Genomic DNA, 26,957 nt, shown 5'->3' on the forward strand with positions numbered 1-26,957 from the left:
ATCCAGAGATCCTGCTACTGGGTTTTTAATTTCATGGAGATTAATGGTAACCATGAAAAACCGACGTATATAAAATACTCATACCAGCATTGTTTGTCATAGCAAAAAACTGGAAACAAAATACGTGTCAAACACTTAGAAAATGACTGAGCAATCTACATGCGGTATGTTCCTGTAATGTACTGTGATCATGCCATTAGAGAAGATGATTGTGAAGAATTCAGAGAAATTTGAGAAGGCCTGTATGAAGGAATGATGAGTGAAGGAACCATTGTCAAAAAAACATTAAACACAAAACAACAACAATGTTAATAAGCAGCACTAACAGCAATAAAACTCTGGTCAAAGGCAATGGGCAATGTAAGGTTTTTGTCCCATATTATCAAAGTGAAAGCAAATGTCATGACTGTACTTTTTTTTACCAGTTGCCTGTTGCTTGAAGTTCCTTTAGTGAGACAAAACCTTCCCTATTGGAATTAACAAAAATAAAATATCCCCACAAATACCCAGGAGCATTAGCTCACAAGCATGAATGAATTTCAGTCCAAGAATGAACATTAGTATCATGTACATTCCTATTTTTATTATAATAGCTGAATTTTAAGGTTTATAGAGTACTTAATATATATTAGTTCTTTTGATCTCATGACAACCCTAGAGAGAAGGAGTTAGAGCCTTAAGTGGGAAGGAAGGGGCTGCTCAGAAGGGAAGGAGGACAGAAAGGAGCTGGCCTGGAGAACCTGAAAACAAACCTCATCTGTGTGCAGGGGCATGTTGATAAATGTTTAACAACTGGCTCTCCAGAAAAAAATGCAGGGCACACTTTAAGTTCAATCTGTATCAGTAAGTCTAGACAGTCAACAAAACAATAAACCAAGCATTGATTTGGGATGTTTGTCCATTTTGGAGGTATTGATGACCAGGAGCTAGCTCCAACACATCGTGGCCTTTTTGGGACAAAGAGATTCCAGTGAACCAAGGTACTTCACATTTCAGAGCCATAACTAAGGCAGGGAGGCTGGCTCTTTGTCCAGGTTGCCAAAATTTAAAAGGTGCAGCCCTCGCTTATGTTCCTTATTTCAAATAGTAAGCTGCCTCTCCCCGTCCCCAAGGTAAATTCTTCTCTGTCCTCTCGCCATGATCCTTCCCTCAGCTCCCTGCCCTAACCCCAGCAGCCTCCCTGAAATAGCTTTATTTTTTTGCCAAGATCTGTCCACTACCAATGGAAATTTCTCGTATTATTATTATTACATAGGGGTAGTATCCCAATGTTTCTCTCTCTCGCTCTCTCTCTCCCCCCCCACCCTCTCTTTTTCTCTCCCTCCCTTTCTTCCCTCTCTCTTCGTCGCTGTTTCTGTCTATGTTTCTTTGTATCTCTGTTTCTGCATCTCAGTCTCCGTAACTCTGTGTTTGTGTCTGTCTCTCTGTGTCTGTACGTCTATCTATCTGTCTGTCTATCTATCTATGTATCTACCTATCTCTCACCACCTTTAGCTAAATTTATCATACAGCTCTTCCCAGGACCAAGAACTGCTAGTCACAGCTCTGGATGCATTTTTATAAGCACCCTGATACCCTGTGGGGACGTTGGCTGATTTTCTGCAGCTAGCTCCCATGGGATCCACTCCTTCCAGCATCTCTTCAGCAGCCAGCTAGTGTTCAAAACCTTTTCATGCTTCTCTTGATTTTTGTATTTGAAAGTCAGATTTTCTATTCAGCTCTAGTCTTCTCACTGAGAAAGCTTGAAAGTTCTCTATTTTATTGAAAGTCCATATTTTACCTTGGAGCATTATACTCAGTTTTGCTGGGTAGGTGATTCTTGGTTTTAATGCTAGCTTCTTTGACCTCTGGAATACCTTATTTCAAGCCCTTCGATCCCTTCATGTAGAAGCTGCTAGATCTTGTGTTATCCTGATTGTGTTTCCACTGTACTCAAATTGTTTCTTTCTGGCTGCTTGCGAGATTTTCTCCTTGGCCTGGGAACTCTGAGATTTCTTTTTGGGATCTATTTGAGGAGGCGATCTGTGGATTCTTTCAATTTCTATTTTTCCCTGTGGCTCTAGAATATCAGGGCAGTTCTACTTGATAATTTATTGAAAGATGATATCTAGGCTCTTTTTTTGATCATGGCTTTCAGGTAGTCCAATAATTTTTAAATTATCTCTCCTGGATCTATTTTCTAGGTCAGTGGTTTTTCCAATGAGATATTTCACATTGTCTTCCATTTTTTCATTCCTTTGGCTCTGTTTTATAATATCTTGATTTCTCATAAAGTCATTAGCTTCCACTTGCTCCAATCTACTTTTTGAGGTGGTATTTTCTTCATTGGTCTTTTGGATCTCCTTTTCCATTTGGCTAATTCTGCCTTTCAAGGCATTCTTCTCCTCATTGGCTTTTTGGAGCTCTTTTGCCATTTGAGTTAGTCTATTTTTAAGGTGTTATTTTCTTCAGTATTTTTTTGGGTCTCCTTTAGCAAGTCATTGACTTGTTTTTCATGGTTTTCTCACATCACTCTCATTTCTCTTCCCAATTTTTCCTCTACTTCTCTAACTTGCTTTTCCACATCCTTTTTGAGCTCTTCCATGGCCTGAGACCAGTTCATGTTTTCCTTGGAGGCTTTTGATGTAGGCTCTTTGACTTTGTTGACTTCTTCTGGCTGTATCTTTTGATCTTCTTTGTCACCAAAAAAAGATTCTAAAGTCTGAGTCTGAATCTGAGTCCATTTTCACTGCCTGTTCATGTTCCTGACCCTTGAGCTTTTTTGTCAGGGTATGACTGCTTGTATAGTAGAGAGTGCTTTGTCCCAAGCTTTAGGAACTGTGGTGCTGTTTTCAGAACTTCTTCTACACAGCAAGGTCTGTCACACTAGCACTCCTCCTCCCCCAAGAACTGCCAACCAGTACCGCGATCCAGATCCAAGCGCTGCCACTCTGATCAGCTGCTTAACTCCTCCCACCCGGTGGGCCTGGGGTCAGAAGCAACCGCAGCTGGAGCTCTGGAAGCAGCCCCAGAGCTGCACCACCTCCAGCGCCCCCAGGACTGGGGCTGACCTCACACTCCTTTCACCCCGATCTAGCAGTTTTTTGACTCACCTGCACTATTGTCTTTTGGCATTTGTGGGTTGAGAAGTCTGCTAACTGCCACAGCTCACTGATTCAGGGTGCCACGGCCTGTTCCACCTGGCTCCTGCTCTGGTTTGTCCTGGTGTGGCCCACGCTGGGCTGTGCTCCCTTCCACTTCCAGCTCTGTGCGATAGACCCTTCTCTATGACCATCCAGGCTTTCCTGGGCTGGAGCCCTGCTTCCCTCTGCTATTTCGTGGGTTCGCAGCACTAGAATTTGTTCAGAGCCATTTTTTACAGGTGTTTGGAGGGACCTGGGCGGGGAGCTGTAGTAAGTCCCTGCTTTCCAGCCACCATCTTGGCTCCATCCCCCTGCCCCCTCCCCCCCCCCCGCCTATACTTTAATAATCAGCAAATCACATCAGTAGAAAGTAATGGCTGGGACTAAGCTAGCATTTTATTATAAAGCTCTAAGGCAGGGCTGTCCAAACTTAGGTTATCTTAGAGCCGCATTAAAATAAAATAGTTATTTCAGGGCCACACCAAGAATAACTACAGAGGAAGGCACAAAGTGTGAAAGCAATCACAAAACAACAAAGGGACTGTGAACACAACACTATAAAGGTAGATGCATACTGACTAGTCTGCATCATACAGACTGAACGCATCCCACAGATGGATTGAAAATTCCGTGTGATATGTTCTGTCCGTAATACTGCTTAAAAATACCAAAGAAAATTAATATCAAAGAGATTATTTATTGCTGATGGAATTAAAAAACCTCATATTCATTTCATGCAAATTATTATTTTACTTTTTTGCTTGTGAAAATTAAAACCCACAGGCAGGCCACATAAAATCACACTGCAGCCCACAGGTCTCATTTTTGACAGCCCTGCGCTAAGGTTTGCAAAGCACTTTACATATACTATGTCATTCAGTCCTTACAACAAATATGTGGCATAGATGTTGTTATTATCCCCCTATTACAAATGAGGAAACTGAGGCTGAATGAGGTTAAATATCTTGCCAGAGGCACACTGCTGTGGATGGGGCAGGATTAGAGTCAGGCCTTCCTGACTTAAAGTTCATAGCTATCCAGCATGCCACCTTGCTGCCCCAGTTATGTTATTAGGTCATATTACAGTTATCCCTTCTGCATCTCGGGTGTTAGGGGCGCCCCCACGGTCTGGAAAATCCAAGTAAAATTTGTTGGCCCTGCCCAGAGAAGTCTGGATTTTTTCTTTTTCTTTCATGTTAACAATACCTTATTGAAAATTTGGGTTAAGCATTTGGTCATTGGCTGTGTGTCATCTGCCGGCCTTTGCATGTTGTCTGTGGCTTCTACAAAATTTCCTAAATATTCCAATTTACTTTCTTATGCTGACCCGCAATATAGCAAAACTTTGAGGGGGGAAAGTGTCAGTGTGGAAGGGATAGCTATACAGCTAAACTGTTTCTGACGAACGTATTTAGAATATAAACAGAAAGGGTTAACTGGGCAGTTGTTGCAAGCTCGTGTGTGTGTGCGCGCGCACGTGCGTGCGTGGTACAGATTCTGCTTGGACTGGTGGGTGTTTTAGCCACTGGAATCAGTCAGTCAGCCATTATTAAGTAATGCTATGTGGCAGGCACTATGCTAAGCACTGGGGTACAAATCAATAATGAAACAATCTCTGCCCTCGAATATTCCACATTTTGTCAGGGGAGACAACATGCACATGTAGAAATATACACATGAGAGAGGGACAAAATCAATACAGGGTAAAGGTGTGGTGGGGATAGCAGGAGGATCCTCAAGGAGAAGGTGCTTCTTGACTTTAACCTCGAAGGAAGGACATGTGAAGAAAGGACATGCTAGGCCTCTGGGAACATCCTGTGCTGAGGTGTAAAGATGTGGGGAGTGGGGTGCAGTGCTGTGTGCGAGGAACAGCAAGAACGTCATACGTATAGATTTAGAGCTGGAAAGGACTTAGAGGCCATCTAGTGCAATCCCCTCATTTTACAAATGAGGAAACTGAGTCAGTATGTGTCAGAGGTTTAATTGAACCTTGGGTCTTTCTGGTTCTTTACCTATTACAACACACTGCCTCTACATGCCAAAAAAGAATCTTTATAGACCAAGAGAACATATCAATTAAAAAGGAAAGACTAAAATTTTGAAATTTTGTGTCCAGAAGCATGATCTTTGAGAATTGACCTTGAAAACCTGGAGAAATAGAATACTTTCAAAAGAAATAGGAAAATAGAAGGAACAAAGATTTTTTTTCTTTTTCTTTTTCTGGGGTGGGAGAAGAATGGAGAAGAGAAAGAATGTGAATTTAGTTTTGGCCATGTTGAGTTAAAGATTTCAGTTTGTTATCCAGGTGGAGACTTCTGCAGGCAGATCTTAGGATAGATATGGAGGTGGGAAGGTTCTTAGAGGCCTTCTAGTCTAATCCTCTCATTTTACATAGGAAGAACTGAGGCCAAAGGAGCTTACATGACTTGCTCAATTTGAATCCAGGTCCTCGGACTCCTGACCCAGAACTCTTTCCAGTCAGGAAGATGGAGCCAGAATGCTATAAGATGCTGGAACTAAAGAGATATATTTGGGGAGTGATATAATAGAGAGAAGAAAATTTGACTGAGGGAAGACCCTTGGGGAACAGGGGGCAAAGAGAACAAGAGAAGGGTGAGGAACCATCAAAGAAGACTAAGAACATATGATTAGAGAATTAGGGTCAGAATGAGAAGACAGTTGTGTCATTGAAACCAGGAGAGGATTATCAGTCTGGAACAAGTGTCAACATTGTTAAATGTTTAAAAAAGGTTAATGAGTAGGAGGGCTGAGAAAAAGGCCATTGTATTTGTCAACAAAAGAGGTCACTGTTGACCTTGGAGCAAGCAGTGATGGCAGCCTGATCACAAGTGACTGAATCCTGAATGAAGAAGGGGAGGCAGCCAATGTAGACTCCTCTTACTAGAAATTTGACCCTGAAAAGCAGGAGAAATAGAGAACAAAAATAGCTTGAGGGGTTAGCAGGATCAAGGGAAGGCATTTTTAGAACAGGGGAGACATGAGCATATTTGTGGACAAAAGTGAAATTGCCCGTAGAGAAGGAGTGATTGAAGATACAAGAGAGAGTGAGAATGATTGATGGAGCCAGGTCTCCAAGGAGACAGGAGTGGGGATGGGATCATGCGTATAGGTGGAGGGGTTAGCCTTGGCAAGCAGGAGAGCCTACAAACTCCAGTATTTTATCTGTTTTTGCTTTGTTGATTCCTTAGCATCTATAAATTGTACCTATGCTGATAGTTTTCTCATTTGTTATACAGTTTAATTCTCATCACACATAAACACAGCCCCTCAGATGTTGCATATAGAATGAACAGCAAAGGTCCTGGATGTGAATTGCGAACAACTTGGTTTTCTTTTATCCCTACTAAAATCCACATTCTGTGGGATAGGAGGTGATCCCAGATCCATAATCTACTCTTTTTCTCACCGGAAGTGTATACTGAAACAAATTAAGCTTTTCCAAGGCCTCCTCCATCTGGAAGGGCCCAACCCAGACATCTTGGATGTCTTGGAAGGACACCAGAAGAAATTCTGTGCTTGAGACAGTGGAATGCGGTCAATTCCAAACTCTCCTACAAGTAGTCCTGTTCCTTGTCCTAGAAGTGTACCCTCATAGTGGGAGTCATCTAAGAAAGGATGTTAAGAGAAGTGAAGCTTGTGCTCATCCTGAGTGCTCAGAATCACATACATTCACATAAGCAGTGCAACTTTTAAGTAGGAGTTAGGGGAAACACACCTGGTACTCATCTTGGTCGCCTTCCCAGAGTGGTTTCTTACCCAACAGAAAAGACACAGATATCTTAGGTGCACCAACATCTCTCATGACTTTTGCTCTCTTCTCTTGTTTTTGTAAGTGCAGTGTCACTAAGAATCTCATACCTATTTCTTATACGTGAGAGAAGCTTCCATTGCTTCTCCTACTTATTAATGTTGCCTGAAGGTAATCCCTTGAAGTTAGAATCAGCAGGGTGTAGCTCTGGTGAGAACAATAGTATCTGCTCTCTTTTTTCTTTTTTTTTTTTAACATTTTTACTTAAAGTTTTGAGTTCCAAATTCTATCCCTCTCCCTCCTCCCCTCCCCTCTCACTGAGACAGTAAACAATCAGATATAGGTGATACATGTGCAGTTATGTAAAACATTTCCATATTAGTCATTTTGTGCAAGAAAACTCAAAAGAAAAAAGAAAGTGAAAATAGCATGCTTCAGTTTGTATTCAAACAATATCAGTTCTTTCTCTGGAGGCAGATAGTATGCTTCATCATTAGTCCTTTGGGATTGTTTTTGGATCATTGTATTGCTGAGAATAGCAAAGTTATTCATAGTTCTTCATTGAATAATATTGCTGTTACTGTGTACTACATTCTCCTGGTTCTGTTCACTTCACTATGCATCAATTCATGTAAGTCTTTCCAGGTTTTTCTGAAATCATCCTGCTTGTCATTTCTTATAGCACAATAATATTCCATTACAATCATATACCATGGCTTGTTTAGCCATTCCCCAATTGATGGCCATCCCTTTTATTTGCAGCTCTTAGCCACCACAAAAAGACTTGCTCTCCTTTCATTTCTGACTCCAGTGTATTGCCTAAGATCAGCGTATACTACCTTTCCCTTCCACCTCACTGTCCAGCTCTGTAAACACCACTTCATATATGATGAGACAGTCCCTGGGATAAGGGACAATCCCTAGCTTGCTGTCTAGCTGAGGGAAGTATGACTGCCGTTTATTGGGGAAAAGAGAAAAATAAAACAGAAACATTTCTTCTTAGTTTCATGGATTCCTTAGGAATACTTTCTAAAGCATTCGAGAATGGTCCAGGGTAAATTAGGTATGATGCCTTTTAAAGATTAAGGTGAGAAGAGAAGCAGCGTGCTCATTCCAGCTGAGATGTAAATGAAACCAGCAGTTAGATCAGACCTCACAACTTGGCAGTAGGTAGGGGCCAAAATAAAAGAGGCTAAACTTCTTTGGGCCGCAGGTAGGTTTTTAGCAGCTTACTTTCCAAGTAAAGGTATAATTAATGATTAAACTATTTTGCAAATAAATCATATTTAAAAAGGGAAAATTTCTATTAATATCAATTAATTACACATATTAAGATTTTTATTTATCATGAAATCACATGAATGGTACAAGTTTTAATACATTTTTTGAGGTTTCCGTACTGTTTACATTTAGTTAATGGGATGTATTACACTTCTTGTCAGAAATCAGTTTATCATCAGCTGCTCTTTGCTGCACAGTCATATGGTACAAACTTATACTCTCAAAAACACTTTTTTTAATCAGGGCATAATCCAGAAACTGCAATTATCAAAGACTTCTTTATGAAGTCACCATTAGTAAAAGAGTTACCAGCAGCAGCAATTTCTTTAGAAATCTGAGAACTACCCTTAGTAGCTGCCTCATTGTCTGAGTTTAATTTCTTGAAAAACTGTTGTTCCCCACTGAGATTTTTCAACAATTTGAATGCTTTAATTTGTTTTTCACTGGTGTTCAATTTGCCTAAGTCAAGATGTTTTGATTCAAAATGTCAATGAAGATTGTATTCTTTTGGAACAGCTATTCTCAGCAAACAAGACACAATATTTTTGTCCCTCATTGGATCTTCTGTTTCTTTTTATCACCCATTTTATAAAGTCATGCCAAAAACTGTAATGTTAGAACCAAAAAATCTCCACAACTGCTCACATGCAAAAAAAAAAAAAATACTGAAATGAATGTGTGACCTTGGTGTGTCAGAAACTCATGTAACTTGGAGGGCGGCCATCCAGTGAAGGAGGTGAAGAAGCCCTCATGTTGTTGCCCCTCATAGCATGGTGGGTGTTGGTGTTGGCTCATGGTTGCACTCACTTTGTCTCTGTTCAGTGCCAGTAAGGACTGAAAACACAATAAAAAGATATGATTCTTGCTCCTCTCAGCCTAGAGACAGACTGAAGATGGTTTGTTGCCGCAGGTCACATGACAAAGAGAAGAGATTGCGCAGTGGCAGCCCACTGGACAAGTTACATGATGGGTGCAGTAGTGACTAGTAGAAGGGGGAGGTGGGTGGGGTAAGCGGGGCATGGACAAAGCACTCAATATCTCTTTACTTTCTTTCACATCCTTTATATTTTTTGAGGGCTGCCTGAAATTCTTTGGCAGCCACAAGCAGCCCATGGGCCGTATGTTGTGCAGGCTTGAGTTAGATGTTACTGAAGAAAATTTTATGCTTCATGATTTTGCCTAGGAAAATAAAAGCTGCGTATGCAAGTGTTTTATGTTATGCATAGCGTTGACAAATGTAACTTTGTAAAGCTACTCCAGGCGTGGTCCTGTTCCTTGCCAGTTTTGGCAGCCGAGACCATGCTTCATGATAGGCTAGCAAAGTCATGAAGAACCAGAGGCCGCTCAGTAGTGCAAGGGATAGAGCGCTGGGGTTGGAGGCAGGAAAACCTGAGCTCAAATTTGGCCTCAGACCCTTACTAGCTGTGTGACCCAGGGCAAGTCACAGCCTCGATTTTCTCAACTGTAAAATGGGGGTTGTTACATCGACTTCCTAGGATCATTGTGAGGATCAAATAGATAATATTTGTAAAGTGCTTAGTACCCTGCCTGTCACATAGTGGACTTATTTCCTACCCTTTCCTTCTGGTGACTAGAAATCCACGACCAAGGAAGGCCCGACTCCTCAAGAGCTCTAATTTCTAGATCCAGAGATCCATGCCTTAGACGGAACCAAGCTCCGGTTTAAGCCGAGGGTTTCTGTGTCTTCATCTAAAGAGTAGCCATTCTGGAACTTTCAGTCAAGATGAAGTGAACATTCCTTTGCTAACTTGCACATGGCCCAGCTTTGGGGAATTAAACAAATCTGGATTTTGTTTCTTTGAACTCCTGCATTCAGATCAATCCTGTAAACTGTAGTGTGTGGGGACTTCCAGTGTGTGACAGTGGTGGATTCACAGCCACTGGGTATTTTATTGTGCATTTTTCTTATAGATTATATTATCCATTCTGTGTATTGTTCAATGATGTTACTGTTTCTGTGCTGTGTAAATATGATATATAATATCTAAGAATTTTAAAAAAATTCTTATTATGTTGGGATCACATCACTTTGGCACAGGAATATCTCTAGTCTAAAAAGAGGTGAGTCAGCTGGTATGAGAGGTCCCTGAGGTCTGAGCTCAGTGAGGCTGACTTCTGATTGGTTAAATTCATACCGACTTTGATAATTAGTAAGCATGGCCCCCTAGGAAGGAAATAGAGCTGAGGGATAGGAGCTCTCTGATTCTCAGAACCATAGAGATCTTGACACTTAATCGACACTGCCCAGTGGGGCATAAGGTACTTTCACTGGGGTCACCAGGGTGAGCTGAGGACTGCCCAGGGCCAGAGGCTTATTTATGGGCTGAATGTCATCAGGTGAGCGGCTATCAGTGCCACCTGGTGGTTAAACACATTTAAGAGGGAAAGTCTTTGACAAATAAAATGGGTAAATGATAACTTTGGATAATAGCCAGGATGTTTAGCAAGAATCTAGATGGATCCAGTAGGAGCACAGAAACTCTTGATAATTCCTCTGTGACTGATGTATGTTGTGGATTGTCTCAGGCATATTTTTAATCCTGAAGCTAATCGCTCAGCTCCTTCTACATACCTGCCGCTTGATGTTTTATCTGTGAATGATAACAAATTTAATATTAGCCTAGGAAAAACATAATCTGAAATGAAATAAAAAAGGAATAAAAAGTATATGTGGACACTCAGATGTTTTCACGATTCAGCTTATACAAGTCCCTCTAAATAGTTGTAATTTTTAAAAAAGAAACAAAGCAATATTTTAAAAACTATTTGAAAAGTCTATATTTTTTTTCTTAGACATTTAAAAATACATATTTAGTTATTGTTCTAAAATTCCACTGGAACCTTGAAAAGCTCAAATGCCACTTCCTCTGACCTGTTTCTGATTTTTTCATAGATGAATTTGTCTCCTCTTGTAGACTTTTGTTTGTACCTATCCTATGTACCCACTCTATATATTAATTACTGTGTGTGTACATACATATATATATATACATATATGTATAATTTTTCTTTCCCTATCTAGATTATACATTTTTGAGAGTTCGTTAATATTTGCCTTTGTATTTTCCTCATTACCTATACCTAGTAGGCAATTAGTCATACAAAAAGATAACAGGATTTGGAGTCAGAAACTTGAATGCAGATCCTGGCTCTGCTATTTACTACCTATTTAAACTTGGAAACGTCACTTTATCTTTCTGAGTCTCCGTGAGCTCAGTGACCCCTTCCTGTTACAGCTCTTAGTATAATTAATATTGTATATGAGTGTCCAAAACTAAACTCATATCTTTTCCAGCAAACTCTTGCCTCTTCCTAACTTTCCTATTACTGTTGAGGAAAGGGACCTGCTCCCACCCCCACTGGTAGCAAAACACACACACGCACACGCACACGCACACGCACACACACACACACACACACACACACACACACACACCCCTTTCTAGTATTCTTACACGTTATACCCCCTCCTTCTTTGTGTACATTGTCCTCCTTGCTTTTTCTGGAATAGGACACTCCATCTCCATGCTCCAGGCATTTTCACTGGCTATCTTCCATGCCCCGAAGTCTCCCTGTTTTCAGCTCAGCCTCCTGGCTTCTCTGACGTCTCAGCTAAAATCTTCCCTTCTATACAAAGCCTTTCTGTATCCCCCTTAATTGTAGTGCCTTCCCACTGCTGATTATTTCCAATCCTGTATATAGCTTGTTTGTACATAGTTGTTTGCCCATTGTGTCCCTTAGATTGTGAACTCCTCCAGAGCAAGGACTGTCTTTTTACCTTTCTTTGTATTCCTAGCATTTAGCACAGTGCCTGGCACATAGTAGACACTTAACAAATGTTTATTGACTGACTAACTGAATACACAACTGCCCTGTTCCATTTTATCCTATTCCATTATAGATAAGACTACTTTAAAATGAGAACTTTTTGGTGTCAACAACTTAGTACTCTCCGGTATGGTACAAGATGGACTTGCTTTTTCTTTGAATTTTACTCAATAGTGAATAGTGTTATAGGTGAGTTTCAAGTTCAGTTTATACTTCCTTGTTATAGCTGAATAACATTTTTGGAATGAATGAATTTCCCTGAACCAGGTTAAATATAGGGGAAGGAGAGGGGAAAAAAAGAAGCATTTAACTTGTTTGATTGCAAATAAAGCATCTACCGTTATAAGTTACAATTGCATTGTATACTCGTTGAGGGCAGGAGTTTTTACTCTTCTTTGCTTCTTCAGGGCTTGGCACAGTGTCTGTTAAGTAGTAAGACCTTACTAGATGTTTTTTTCATTAATTGGTTGATTGTAAATGTGTAGGTGGTAAAGAACCATATAATTCATTTGCTCGTTAGGGCCCAGTGTTACTAAAATTACTAGTGACTATGATGATAGCATGGTTTATAGTCAAGTAGTTGACTTTATCAACAATAGGCTAATGTGGAGGTTGTCAATTTATTGAAAATCTATAATAAACATATTAATCAGTTTTTTCTAACGATCAGTTTCAGCCTCTGGGGTAGATGATTATTACTTCATCTATTTGTATATGGCTGTTTCATTACTTCCTAAATCATCTTCAATTTCTGATAATTTTTTTTTCTTCATTTAAAGTACATAGTTTTATTTCCCTTCTGGAGTGGGACTGGCTGTTTCAGGAACTTCTAAATTAGGAAGCCGTGAATAAAGAAGAGTTACAAGGATCCAAAGGTTATAGCAGTAGGCCAAAAATAGTGATAAAAACTAGAGGGATCAGAATGAATTCAACCTCTTTTTCATGTAAATGGAGAAGTAAATCACTGGAAGATTTTCTTTTTTTTTCCTTAATTTGGATTTTTTTTTCCTTTTCTTTTTTGGGGCTCATTTGATTCAGTACAATTTGAACTAACAAACTGGGAGTATTTCAGGTATATGTATTGTAAAATGTAATAGAGGTTGTGGTAGATAGAATGGAAAACATTATATGGAATATGGGTCTCATGTTTGGAGAGTGCCAATAGCTAGATGAATGTTTGTCTAAAAAGTTTGTCATTCTTAGCAGTTGGCTTAATGCTAATTTTTGAGTCATTAAAGTGTGATTCATATCTCCCCTCCAATACTTACTAGCTCTATGACCCTGGGAAAGTCACTTAAAGAACACTCAGCCTAGCTCCTAACTTATAGCAGGATCATATTAAATGGTGGTTGACAGACTGACCGATTCTACATCTCAGTTTCCTCATCTGTAAGATGAGGGAGTTGGAGTCAATGCCCTTCATTGCTATATTTATGATCCTGTGATCCAATTAATTAGTTCAAAGCAAAAGGCATTTAATGGAATGACATAGTAAGAAGATTTTTTTAAAAATTCATAAATACGGGACTAGGTGCTTCTCAGCTTAATGTAGGATGACTACTTTCCATTTAATGATGCTCTTCTAGACAGTGACTTGATCTACCAGGCTCTACTTCCTTTGATATGTAGTTATTCAACTGGACTCTGTTCAGCTGGCCACATAGTCTCTACCATTGCTTTGTTGCTGCTACTTTGGTGGAATCCACTCTTCTCTTGATGCTGCTCACCTCTCTTTTTCTTGAGCAAAGAAAGAGTGGATACTGACCTGTTATTTTTAATTTTAAGACAAAAACCTTTTTTCTACAACTCTTTTAGAAAAAAGGTAGCAATTTTTGCCTGGAATTCACCAAATTTCTCCCCTACCATTCTCTTGTCTTATTTCCTCAAAGTTTTGGATGCCGGTTCTTCTCCTTTAAATCAATAAGGAACTTCCCAGCAAGCTAATTCCCTCAGGCTTAATCTTTTCCTTGGGCTCAATCTTCTAGTGGATAGAGTTGAATTCTTTGTAGCTGACATCATTCTACCTCTTGATGAACATCTCCCGTTGCATCCTGGGTCATCTCCAGTCATCCTGATGAGTATCTGGTCACTGGACCCAGTTGACTCTGGAGGAGACAGTGAGGCTGGTGACCTTGCATAGCCCTCTCTCATTCAAATCAAAGTCAACTGCAAGTCATGTCATCATTTCCTTGATATCATGGTCCTCTTCGAAAATGAAGGACAAACACACAACAACAATACATATACCTCCTGATTTTAATCTCTTCAGGACTTGACCATGAGCTGAGTAAATGGTTATTTGGTCAATAATTGCCGAAGTCTCTAGTGTTTGAGGTTCTCCAGTTTTCCAAACTTAATTCTCTTTTATTCTTTCCTAGAGATGACTAGGTGGAGCACAAAGACAATCTTGTCCCTGGGGGCAAGGCCATTGTGTCCTTCCCTTTCTCAGAGATATTTCTAGCCCTCCCCTTCATCTGATGATACAGCCAGCAAAAATCTCCGTCCCAAGGAATTTGAGACACACACACACACACACACACACACACACACACACACAGACGTAGATGTGTGTGTATATATATGTATATATGTGTATGACACACATATATGTGTGTGTGTATACATAGCATGCAAAATAGTTTTGATGGGGAAGCTCTAACAGCTAACAACTAGAGACAGCAGGAAAGACTTCATGTATGAAGTGGCATTTAAGCCAAGTCTTGAACAGTGAGGTAGAAGTGAGTAAGGAGAGCATTCCAGGTTCAGTAGAAATCTTGTACAAAGCAAAACACCAGTCCTATTGATTCTACGTAATTCCACATCTGTCCCTTTCTCTACACTCATATGACTGATTTTTTAGGGTCTCCTTTCCTCTCATTTGATCTATTATATTATTATATTAGCCACTTAAATGATTTCCCTCTTTCATATCCATTCCATCTTCTATAGAGCAGTCATTTTTTTTTCTTAAGGCATAGGTCTGAACAATGTGAATCCATTGCTCAAAAATTTTAGGTGGATTTAGGATAAAATAAAATTGCTTATTATGAACATCAAAATGCTCTACTGGCTCTTAATCTAGCTCTTAATCTGGCTCTTCCTGGTGTGTGTATTTTTCTTTTTATATTACCCCCTGTAATTACCATTATATTTCAGCCAAATTGGACTACTATCAGCCCTTGAAACCAGATAGTCCATCTTCCACCTCTGTGTATTTTGTCATCCTATCATACCTAGAATACACTCAATCCTTACCTCAGGCTTCCAAATATAGTATTGGTTCCCTTACTGTTGAGAAGGTGTACACTAAGGATGGTATTATTATATAGGTGTTAGTTGCTTTAGATATGTTCTTCCCAATGAGCTTTGACTTCATGGTGCTGGTAGGTCTGTGAATATATTCAGACATAGCCTTTTCTTTGAATAACTTTTGTAACAACAATGTTGCTAGTAGCTACTGGGGCTGTGTAAGGCCAATAATACCAGCACACAGAAAGGCTGCCAGCACAGGTTGTTTTGATCTGCTTTTCTAAGGAAAGCAACTTTAAGGGGTTAACAATCTCAGTTTAAATAAACATACACACATCATTCACTTAGTTCAGGGGAATAAGTCAGCACCCTGAACTTCAGAGCAAATATAGACAGATATTACAAGTATACATTATATAAACAGAGCAAATAATACACAGAGACAAAAAGACAGTCCTCTATCTGTCTGACTAAAGAATTACATAGTTACAAGAGGGAAAGGCACCAACATCTGGGTTTTCAGAGTCAGGAGGGCTGCTTTCATGGCTATCCAGAGTCTTGTCACCAACACTTTCGATGAGTGTGCCCCCAAAGGCAAAACACCAACCTCTGAGTTTATATATCTGCTTCAGGGTCAAAAGGTGTCACAACCATGCGATTCAAACCCACGTGACTTAGGCCTTCCCTTGACGTAAGCAGGTCATCAGAGACTCCAGATTCAATCAAAGATTCCTTAGTGCTGAGAAGCACTCCAAAACAGAGACAACAAAAAGTCCACTTTGCTTGCCATTACATTTTTAAAAGAAAAACTCGTCAGAGGTACTTGGTTACCTCAACATTCCAAAAGAGAAAACAGTAAAAAAAGTTCCACCTAATTACCGTAACAACTTTATCCTCAGTGTCTTGCCCAGAGGATAGCAAGATATTTGTAATTATTAATAATTTTCATGTATTGGTTCAATGTACCTTCTAGATTCAAGCTTGAAGGCTTTAGTAAGGATCTTTCCTTGGCATACATTAAGAATTTTATGGACAAAGATTCCATAAAATGAAAAAGCTGATTAATGTCTTCTTAAGAGGAATCATATAGCTTGAGCTCATCTGTGTTCAGTGTGATTAATAAAATGTTTTGGTTCAACATTTCCTTTGATTTGGAAGGTAATAGGTTTTAAATCAAGGCAGAAAAATAATTGGCTTAATTATTCTCCCTGAAAATGATACATTTGATATAAATTGTTTTTGTTATTATTTTGTGGGTGGCATGTTTTAAATAGAGAGTTGTTATCTACCTGGATACCAAATGCTCTTGTACTGTTACTACACTTGGTTCTATCATACATTATTAGCAGTACATAAATGAGCCATGAGTGTAGAGCTGAGTCAAAGGCTTTACAGTAATCAACAAAGGCAGGATACATGCTACTGTGAGTCCAAATAGCTTGTTCAGTAATTAGCAAAGTTGTTCTTTTCATACCTGGGAATTTTGAGCATCCCCTTTTGCTCTTCAGTCAATATATTATTTTCTGGTGTGTGTATATTTAGTGATTTAATCTATGAATATTTTGTATAATGTACAATAATTGACATATTTGCAGAGGTCACTTGTGTTCTTATCTTTTGGAAATAGATGTGTGATGCCTTCTATTAAGAAAGCTGAGAGTAGGCCTGTATCTTAAGTCAGGTTGTTCATGTGCCACTGTGAGGCATTTGAATCAATAATTGGGGATATCATCCCTTTCTACCATTTTCCAGTTTTGCAAAGAAGCTAGAGTTTCACTCACCTTGATATTCTTTGTGTTATCTATTATATTAATGGTGTTCAAGCTTTCTGTTTCACCTTTGTGCAACTTGCATTTTTGTTGCATTAGATTTTTGAGAATATAAAGACAACCAGAAATTTTCCATATCCCCTTACTCTGGGGCTGTCCCTCTTGCCTAGGATTTCTTTATTTTCAAATATCTTTGGTAAAGTTTTCTTTTGATATTGAACTATTTATTTATTTGGGGGGGGGAGGTGCTGCTTTGGTTCCATGTAAAAAAAACTTTTGCTTTCAATAGCAGTTTGAGAATCAAAAAATTCTGATATAATTTTTCTTTTCCAGATTCATTTCCCCATTATTGTTTTGTTGTGGTTGCCTTTAATTGGGCAATAGAGCACCTAAATATCCTACTCTTATACCAGCTAGATGTTGATATAGTCTTCCACTGGCTTTCCACAACTATTAAATAGTTCTCAAGCATCTTCTGTCATGGTGGTGTTTGACGCCTATCCCTGGGAGTATTCCTTGATATCTCTGCCTTTTATACTATGGGTCTTACCATGGCAACAGCTGCTACCTGCACCTCTGTGATCAGGGCCTAAACTCTTTTACACTTTTTATAAAATAACCTGAAAGGGTATATTTGTTCCTAATGGATATCGCAAATAGCAACTTTTAAAAATCACTCTTTTATGTTATAATTGATGCGCTAGTTGGATTCATTCTATCAGACTCAAAAAGGACTTTTCAGAATTCCAGTCTGAGTATGCCCATCTCCTTTTCAATATAATTTGAGAACTTGGTGCTTTTTATTATTCTTTCTTTATGTATAATTTCTGTATTTTGCATTAAGTGAATATTTTCAACGTCAGTCAACAAGCACTTATTAATCACTTACTCTATACTAAGTATTGTGGTAAGTGCTAGAAATACAGATACAAGTAGAATCAAAGACAGCCCCTGCCTTCAAGGAAGTCACATTCTAATGGTGGAAGGCAACATATTAAAGGAAATTGAAAAAAAAAGGCAGGGGACACAAGGTTCCCGGGAATGGGTGAGGAATTCAGGAGTGTATTCCGGAAAGAAATGAGAAGTACTAGAGGCCTGGGTGCCCTCCTTAATTTGGAGTTGTAGAAGAGCCATCCAGTCAGAAAAGGAGGCCACAGGAATAGAGATTATTTTGGATTTGTAAATTCTAGGACTGAAATCTTAGAACCTTCAGGATACAGAGATGGGTTATGATCAGGGCTGTAGAGGGTTGTAAACATTTTTCTTTTTAGTAAACTCAAAATTTCTTCTCTTATGTAGTTTAATCTGTGTTTAGGAATCATGTTATTTGTTATTATTACTCTAAGCTTGGTAACAGTATGTTGTTGTATGACTTAGAGATGAGTGCACTATGGGGAAAAAACAATTTGAAGCTCTTTTTTTTTGTAATTGGTGAGATTTATTTACATTTTTAAAAATTATATAATATTGTGTATATATGTATAGATATATATGTATCTCTATATATGAATTATCAAAGCCTTCAATGCATATCATTTATACTCATGATTTGTCCATATAGTTTTCAGCACCATTTACACTGATGAATATTTGGAGCGTGAAATATGAGTATTTTAAATTTTGCTCTGATGGTTCTTATCTTGCTTTCCTGTTGCACCAAAATGTGGAGAAGCACTCTCTCTCTCTAACATCTGTTCCACATTGATCATATCCTCTTCTCTTCCTCAGTCTTTCACTTCTTTCAAAATGCCACTCAAGTACTGCAATGTATCATTTCCTTATCTGCCTAATTATCAATTAGTCATATAATCCTTTAAAGTGTATTGTAGGTGTTTTAACAAATGCTTCCTGACTTGACTATATATTGATTCTATATTTAGTCATTAAGTGTTCATATATGCACATATAAAACATATAACTATATATAGTTTTATATAACTATATACACACACAACATATAGAGACATGCACACACATATACATGCGTATATATTATACACACACACACTTTTTTTTTCTCCCTCAATAGAATGTTAAACTCATTAAGAGTAGAGATTATTTCTTTTTTTTTTACTTTGTATCCCCGTGGTGCTTGTGCTTGACACAGTGCCCAGGATATAGAAGCACCTTAGTAAAGGATGGATTGATTAATTAACATTGTGATTTTGAATAGGCTCCCTTTCAATGTTTCATTCATAGGAGCAGTTTCATCATACCGAAGAGGATGCTTAACAGCATCGTAGTGTTATTGGAGTTCAACTGGCCGACATTTCAGTGTTCCTGCCAGGCCTTCACAGTAGTCTCTGAGAATACAAAGTCACTGCCATAGAGTGTCTTGGTTCAAATTTCCTCACATTACCATTACTCCCCTACCCTTCACAATGACGATGGGTTAGTATTTGATGAGGTTTTTTTTTTTGTTTTGTTTTATTGTTATAGAATGTACATTCATCTTTGAGGACAGCAACTGTTTCATTTTCTGTGCCCAGTGTATAGCATAATTTCTTGCAGATAGTAGGTACTTAATAAATGTTTATTGAGTTGAATCTGGTTATATGGCATTGAGAGTGGGGGGAAAATCTAGTTTTTATTAGATTCAACTTTTTTAAAAAATTGAGTTTACCCTGTATCATGTGTGTAGACAATGCTAAAATCTCATTAATTCTAAAAGGACAAACAGAATGGGCAGCATAAAGCAGCAGTGACACTTGTTTTAGCTTATTTCATTTTCTTGTGTGAAATCATGTGTAACTCTTTTTTATTTACTGCCTTAGACATTTCTCCACTTTCTCTCCACCACCATAGCCTACTTTCCCACCTTTCACCTCAACTGAATAAATTTATTTTCTCTATTCCACTTTTAGGACCAGTTGTTTTTTTTCAATAGAATGAATATCTTTAATTCTCATAGTAGTTGATTCAAAAACATTCAAAAAGCGTTTGAACTCATATTGCTAGCTACCTATTCTTTCAAAGTCTTCATCTGATTCCTGTCATCTGGTTCCTTATTTTAAAAATCCCACTCTAGTTTGTACTATTTATTTTTGTTTTTGCTTATTTTTATTTGCTTATTTAACCATTCATTTATCCTGTCATTTTTTCATATATCCATTTATCTATTTATATATTCATTTATTTGCCTGCTCATTTCAAAGTGTATCAATTTATTCATCCATTTACCTATTTACTTATTCATTCATTTTTTCCAGTTCATTTGTTTATTTAGAGAGACAATCTAGTATAGGGGAGAACTAGACTTTGAGATAAGGAAGGCTTTGGTTTTGAATCCCACCTCTGTGGCTTACTAACTCTGGGAACATGTACTTCACTCTAAGTCTCAGTTTCTTCATCTCTAAAACAAGGATAATAATACCTTTTGTATCTACCGGGTAACATTGCAGTGAAGATTTATAAAGCTCTTGGTTAACTTTAAAGCATGATAGAAATGTGCTTTGATGGTATGTTGCTGTTTTTTGACTTTCCACCAAATGGGTTTAGTTGCACAGGATGGAGACCCAGCACCTAGTGTCCTCTCCGTCTCAGGTGAGTGACAGAAGGCATTTTGGGATTTCTGTTTGTTGAGGTCCAAGGTCAGGGCAGCAGAAGAGTGGGGTGGAGGGAAATCAATGCCAGCAGAGGGCTGACAATAGGATAATATATAAACATTGCTGAAACAAAGAATGGGAGTGGTGGTTAGATAGAGGAAAGGGAAAGGAAGGAAGCCAAGATAGCAAGTTCCACACTTTCTTCTATAAGGACTCTGGAGCTTTTGAAGTTTGGCAGAACTTATCTTTGATAAAACCTTGTAGTGTTCTAAGTTCAAGGTTAACAAAGGGGAAATATTAATCAAGTCAAGACTACATTAGATGAATATTTAGTTTTAACTTTTAAAAAGTGCTGAGTAGAAAAATGATTAGGAATGGGAATTTAAAAAAAAATATCTCCAAGCATGAGTTGGTAGTAATTTTTATATGTGAAGAGGATCTGATTTTTTGATTTTTAAATTTTAAAAATAAAATGGCTATTAGTGTTTCCTGTGTAGCAGTACAGACCAGTTAATGCTCTCAAGCCTAACTTTTGAAAATCTGTTAATTCAATTGATGATTAGATATATGCGTTTTTAACACTTCCTGCTGCTCTTTGAAATCTCTTACAATCAAGATGTTAGATTGTGAGTTAGTTTCTGGTTATTAAGATGCATCTCTCTCTCAGTTTTAATCAACAGAAGAACTATAAGATGTCTGATACCACATATTGATATGAGCATATATGTGTCTATTTATGCACCCAAATTGATATGCTGTCACATGTTTTGAGTATATATCCTCTGGTATGTATTATTAATTAGAAATTCTAGCCTAGTTCATCCTCTTTTCCCCCCCAAAGAGGAAAGAGAAGAGAGGCAATGGTTCTTTAAATTTCTGAATCCTGGGGGTTGGGAGGAGGGGTGGGGACATTAGCTCTTGCCCTACTGTCAGAGTCTGTATGGGAATATTGAAGTCACGGATGCGGAGGAAATGCATCCAGTTGGTAGATAACGCCTGACTGCCCTTTGACCCTCAGGTTAAACTGCTGTCTAGGCTGTTCAGTCCAGTAACCTAGTTCCAAGGAAAGAAAACTGCCAGTTGTCTGTCAGCATGCCAGTGCACTGAATCTTTCACAAAGAGACAAAGATACAATATCTTTTTAATGGCCTTTCCTTTTATTACCCCTCTCTGTTAGTAGCATTTAGGGGCACTCCAGTGTACAGAGTTTGGGGTGTTTCCCAGTAACTAAGGAGCTGATGATTTTTCCACACCTTGCAGTGAAAGTAATTAAGTAGCAGATTAATCTCTCTTTATGTTTAAGGCTTTCCTGCTAATAATTATACCACGGATGAGCATGATGCTCATATATAGATACTGGCATATCTCTTATTATGAAGTCCTTTACTAGTCAGTATTTATGCACATATTATGCATACACAGAATAAGTGCCTTCTTATGGTATTTACGTATGTATGTAAACGTAGAATCATATGAAGACTGATTTTGAGCTGGAAGGGATTCATGAGATTATTTAACCCAACCATGTTATTTTACAGAAGTGGAAACTGAGGCCCAGTGTGGTTAAGTGATTCACCCCAGGTCTCTCAGGTTAGTAAGAAGTAGAACCAGGATTCATCCTCTGGATCTTCCAAATTGAGATAAGCCCTCTTTCCATTACACTGCACTGATCTATCAATACAGAGATAATCTCTGATAAAGCAAAATTGACTTATCTCCAACATTTCCCCAATTATAACAGCCAAGCAAAATAGTCAATGGTTTAGTCAGTCAACAAGCATTTATTAAACAACTACTATGTTCCAGTCACTGGACTAGGTACTGGGAGATACAAACACAAAAATGATGATTGCTGCCCTCAAACGGCTTACAAACAACTGGGGGAAGTGACATGAATGTAGAAAATTAAGTCCAAGATATAGACACTATAAATACAAGGTCATTTCAGGGAGGACAGTAGCATGATCAGGTGGTGGTACTTGAGCTTTGAAGGAAGCTGTGGATTCTGATAAGGGGAGTCTGAGAAGAGGGAGTGCATTCTAGATCTGTGAATGTCCGACTGTGCGAAGGCATGAAATAGGAAATGAAACACCATGAGGAACAGCAAATAGGTCAATTTGGCTGGTCCACTGGCTGCATGAAGGAGGGCAATGGGTAATACATCTGAAGAGGTAGGTTTGAGCCACATTGTGAAGGACGTTGTATGCCAAAGACAGGAGTGTGTTCCCCTGTAGGTAATCGGGAACAAGTGGAGCTTTCCAACCAAGTGAGTAAGGCAATCAGAACTGTGCTGTAAAAATATCACTGAGACAGCTGTGTGGAAAGAGGAGAAAGTTGAAGCAGGGGTGACAGGAGGCTCTTGCAGTAGTCCCAATAAGAAACCATAACATCTACAAGCACATTTTACATTATGTCATTATATGAAGTTTATTCAATGATGAGTTTGTCAATAAATATGCTTAGTTAGAGAGTAAATGAACCCCGAGACTCTCTAGTATAGGACTATGATGGACAGCCACATTAGAGGTACAAGGCCAAGGGCCTGATAAAACCAGTGAGCTGCTTAAACAACTGTTTGTTAGAGGTTAGTGGTCAATGTTAATAAAATCCACTCCTTGACTTCCTTTTTAAAATGCTTTTTTTTAAATAGTAGAGCTTTCAATTAAGCTGTGTTAAGGAAACTAACTGAACATGTTGAATTTTAAACGCTTTAATGCGGCCTCGAGATGTTTCACATTTGTCTCTTTTTTTACTGTCAGAAAACCATAGTTCATTCAGTAGGTGGTGCTGTCTGCCTTTGAGTCAGACCTTAGCTAATGCCCTGTCCTGGAATGAGGGCAAACAAATAGTTGGAAAGACTATTGATTAAAATGAGACTTATAATTTTCCTTTATATAGGAATAGCATTGATCTTGGACCACCCCCTTGACCTGCTTCTCATCAAAGTTACCTTCTTTGCTTTGGCCTTTTGAAAGTCTTAGCTCAGCTCAAGTGCTACCCCTGAAAACAGGCCTTTTCTGATTCTTCCAGTTGGTACTACTCTGTTCTACCCTTAATGAATTTGTATTTATTTCGCATGTTTTGTGATTATTTATCTAAATACTAGTTACTTTCTCTGAATGAAAGTAAACCCCTTGAGGGCAGGAACAGTTTTAGTTTTGTCTTTGTGTTTCTTGCACTTAACATGATTCCTAGCCCATGAAAACCATTTGGTAAAAGCCTTGTGAATTGAACTGAATTGGTTAAAAACTCAGCTTACTGTGGTGACATCATCTATACTTTTATTGAATTCTCAGGCTTGATCATCAATTCATTCATTTCAAAAAATTACATATGCATATATATAAAATGTATATACATACACACACATATATACACATATAAGTAACTGATATGTATGATTTTTGAAATGAATGAGTTAATTTTTACTGTGTGTATATGTGTATACACATACATGTGTATACACATATACACACAGACACAGAGAGTTTCTAATAAAGCAAACATTGACTTGTCTCCAATGTTAGAATGTTGGGTATGTTGAAATATTCAAAGATATATGGCATAGCCCCTTCTGAGAAGGGTTTATAGTATGATAGGGAATATGAGATGTGTACAGATAACTGAAGTACACATAGTATGTGTAAAATTGGTGGTTGAAAACAAAATGCATAGCAGTTCAGAGGAGGGAGAGATCACTTCTGTCTGGGGTGATTGGGGGAAAAAACAAAACCATGTAATCAAAAAATAAGTAAGATTTTGACAAATTGAGATTGGGGGTAAGAAGAGGGCTTTCCAATTCAGAAATGGGCAAAAGTATGGAGACCACGTGGGAAGACCACTTTGTCTGGAGAAGATGAGGATAGAAGAATAAACTGGGTAATTAGGTTACTTAAGCTAGTTTTCAAATTTAATAAGTTTTCTGTCTCTTTTGCTTATCCTCGTCCTAGTTAAAGGACCTTGGACCTGTGCTGTTTAACCTTTTTTATCAATGACTCATATAAAGGTATTGATGGCAAGTTTATCAAATTTTGAATGACAGTGTCATGATCTCTCCTCCTTCTCCCCCTAAAAAAGAGATCTTGACAGAGTAGAATGATGGGTTGAATCTAATAGGATGAAATTTAATAGAGTAAATATTAAGTCCTATACCTTCACTAAAAAAAAGAATGGCACAGCAGTAAGATCAGATGTGGGAAACATGGCCAGATAGTAGTTCACAGGGAAAAGACCTGGGCATTTTGGTGGATACCCTATGAGTTCGCAGTGTGATTTGGCAGCCAAAAACAAATCCCTGAGGTCTTTATTTGCCTTAGCACGGAGCCTTGTATATGGTAAGTATTTCATGCTTGTTGAATTTATTTGTCTGATGAACATTTATATTGTGTTGGAGGGTTTATAAAGTATTTCCTTACTTTGAAAGGAGGTGATACAAGTATTATCATCCCCATTTTACAAAAAAGGAAGCTGAGATTAAGAGTTTACAGAACTTACCCACCCCTGGTCACACAACTGGTAAATGTCTGAGATGAAATTCAAACCGGGTCTCCTGATTCCAAGTCCATATTCCACTACCCATGCTGAGGACAAGCTGTATGTGTTTCTACCTACGTGATCCTTCTGAATTAAAATGGAGGGATGAAAATGTCATTGATTGATGCTGAGAGTTTGATGTGTTCCATCACAAAAAAGGGAGTGTTCCATTTTGAACTATGGTAGGAAAAGTATTCTGTAGACAAGTAAGCTTGTCATCTATTGGTTGGGTTGTATTTCTTTAGAAGCCTTTAGCTACCCACTTCTTCCTCCATTGGCTTCTCCACCAACATTTTCAGCACAGGAAAAGATTCTCGGAAATGCAGCTATTCATGTTGTTGAGAGCAAAGCTCTGTCACATCTCCTGAACCCCCTTAAAGACTGGGCTGTATTTCCATCTATGTGGTTTCCTATCCAGAAGGGTGTGTGCCTTTTGTCTCTGAATGTTTGAAAGAACTATCCAGCTTAGAGAAATCACCGTGACCCCTTCGGTGAAGTGTCAATTCTTTCCTCATGCTGTAAATTTGTCCTACTCTCACCTGAATTTGACACATGAACCTTGCCTGAAGGATGACACTGAAAGCAAGGTCATGGGAAATCTGAGAGGGAAAGAGTAAGCAGAGAAGCAGAAACTCATTGCGGCTGGACTCTAGCTTAGGCAACCTAATAAAGATACAAGGAGCCAGTCCATTTGTCTTTTAGCCAAACATACTGGAAACCAGGGCCCTAATTAGAACTGTTGTGGTTTATTTATTGTTTTAATGAGCTTTGCTGTGTAACCACAGCACCATTATGACTGGGCCACACCACAAGAGAAGGAAGTTCCAGTAATCCTTTTCTCTGCTTTCTTTTTTGTGTTGCTGGAAGCCGCCTCCTTTCGGCCACCCACTTCTCAGGTTTCTGGAGTTGGCAAAACCTTTCCTCTTATACAGTGATGCCCTCCTGTCACTCACTACTGTCTCTCACTCTCAACCTTTCTCCCTTGCTTGTGATGTCTTCTTTACAGATCCATCAGAGATGGCCCAGGGGTTTGTAATGAATACCATTCCTTTGTGGGCACCATTGTGGGAAGAAATGCTGGCTCAGAAAGGACAGCAAGTTGTTGGACTGACATGTCACAGTCCCCTGGGTAAGTCATAAGGGAAAGCTCATCCATTTTACATTCTTTTTTTTTTCATGAGGTGCCATTAATCAAGAAAGTACAGAAGTTTGAGGTATAAGACTAAGGTTGGCACTTACATAAAATAATGAAGTCAGATGAGAGACTCAAGAAAACATTATTCAGTTTGTGTGGAATGTTGCAATAAAGGACAAGAATTCAGGATTCTAAAGTTCTCTAACATTCATTTTGCCATTGAGACGACTCAGGGGTAAGTGAAGGCCTGATCACAAAGAACTGGCCGCAGAAGTGTATAAATATAGTTCAAACTTTCAGCTGTGGCTCAGGAAGCAGTGTATTTAAGAGAGCACAGGACTAGGAATCAAGAGATCCGTGTTTGAGTCCTGGCTTCTCCACCATGAGAAAGTCACTTCAATTTCTCTTTGCCTATTTTCTTGTTGGTAAAATAGGCTAGAGAGGCAGCATGACATTGAGTGAAGAGGACCTGGTTCAGTGGTCCATCATATTGGCTGTGTCACGCTGGGTACATCTCTCAGTGCCCCCCAGGCAGCCCTTTCAGACTATAAGTGGCAGAGAAATGGAGAAAAAATAATCACTCATTAAGCACCTACTATATGCAAGGAATAGGAAATATTTAAAAATGAAGGAAGCAGCCCATGCCATCCAAGATGCAGTCATTTCACCGGCATGTGCCCTAGTTTCCTTGGCCCTGGGTCAGCC

This window comes from Trichosurus vulpecula, chromosome 8 (genome assembly GCF_011100635.1).
Source record: "Trichosurus vulpecula isolate mTriVul1 chromosome 8, mTriVul1.pri, whole genome shotgun sequence".
In the NCBI taxonomy this organism is placed as follows: domain Eukaryota; kingdom Metazoa; phylum Chordata; class Mammalia; order Diprotodontia; family Phalangeridae; genus Trichosurus; species Trichosurus vulpecula.